Here is a 1,486-nt window from a genome sequence, read left to right on the forward strand (position 1 = left end):
ACGCTTGACTCTGTCTTCCATGTCGGTCCCGTCCGTTAGACATTCAAACTGAGTTGAACGGAAACAGGCGAGTAACGGAAAATCGCCAGGCCGTGTCGCCAGCCGAAAGTTGGAATTTTGGTTTCCCTGGCCGGGAGGGCGTAATTCACACCTACGCGCCAAGTGAAGTCGCCACTACTTGTTAAGTGAGGTTTGATAGGGTAACAAATAGCTGTTAATAGCCTTTCAGGTTGCGACTCAGGGCAGAGGTTGGGTGGGGGGCGACAAAAAAAAAACGAGGCATACTAGTATATAAAACGGTGACGATCTTCCCCGCCAACCTCTGCTTGGAGAGGGGCGACAAAAAAAAAACGAGGCATATATAAAACGGTGACGATCTTCCCCACCAACCTCTGCTTGGAGAGTTGAGTGGGGGGCGACAAAAAAAAAACGAGGCATATATAAAACGGTGACGATCTTCCCCACCAACCTCTGCTTGGAGAGTAGCTCTCTTATCACTTACTCGAGTCTTACACGGGGGGATAATGACCGCTAGCCTTGTTAGCAAGCCACACAGTGAGCTCTAGTCAGACATGACCCCAGTCATTTGAAACGGAAAGTTAATTAAGCTACTAGTTTTTTGTGTGTTTTGCTACGTCTCTTTGCCTTGCGGCGCACTCTAGTCAAAACGAAAGAGATCTACCAAAACGCGGTAGAAACGCAGAAATGGGGGGGGGGGGGCTACACATCTCTATTCCGTATTCGATTCGTTTCGATAGAATAAATCACATCACCCCTTTGTTTTTGTTGTCTTGCAGAGGTTGAGCCCTGATCGAGGGCCATTTTTGACAGACTTGTGAGTAACCAGCCTGCTGCATATGATTATCTTCCGATCGGCGGCGACCCGGGCACAGGGCAGGGCCCTCCTTCGGCGCCTTCAGTCGGCTCATTAATTATGCGGACGCCAGCGTCCGTGGAAACTATTATGCTAAACTCCCTAGTGGCAAGTCACCACCAGACTTCTTTTGCGGGGTGAACAAATTGTAGAAATCGGCCTAAAAGGGGTATTAATTGACCAGAGAAGGTAGCCGGCCAGAGAAGCTCCATTTCCCCGCCGAAATTCTGCTACATAAAACAAGACTATATTGTTGTATATCTACCTTTCAAAGTATATTGATCATAACGACTTGAAGCGCAACCTCTTAGTATTACAGTTTAACTATATCAAATTATTACTTTGCGATCTCTGCTATAATTCGATATGGTTTTAAAATATTTCAAAGAAATTTTTCCCTACTCGCAGAATAGACTCTTCCATGTCCCAATGATATGGCGATGATACCGCCCGTGTAAGTCCACACAAAAGACATTTGATCTCTGGCCGGCTACCTTCTCTCGCCAATTAATACCCTTTTCAGGCCGATTTCTACGATCTATTCACCCCGCGCGACTGTATGACGGCCTACTCTCCAAGCAGAGGTTGGTGGGGAAGATCGTCACCGTTTTA

General features: G+C 47.0%; 1 protein-coding gene across 1 annotated transcript in view; it reads right to left on the reverse strand.

Annotated features, from left to right (window-relative positions):
- Positions 1 to 1,486, reverse strand: part of LOC109473434 — a 12,309-nt gene that overhangs the window by 9,831 nt on the left and 992 nt on the right. The gene's annotated exons all lie outside the window — the stretch shown is intronic.

Source organism: Branchiostoma belcheri, unplaced genomic scaffold (assembly GCF_001625305.1).
Source record: "Branchiostoma belcheri isolate BF01 breed outbred unplaced genomic scaffold, Haploidv18h27 scaffold3, whole genome shotgun sequence".
NCBI lineage: Eukaryota > Metazoa > Chordata > Leptocardii > Amphioxiformes > Branchiostomatidae > Branchiostoma > Branchiostoma belcheri.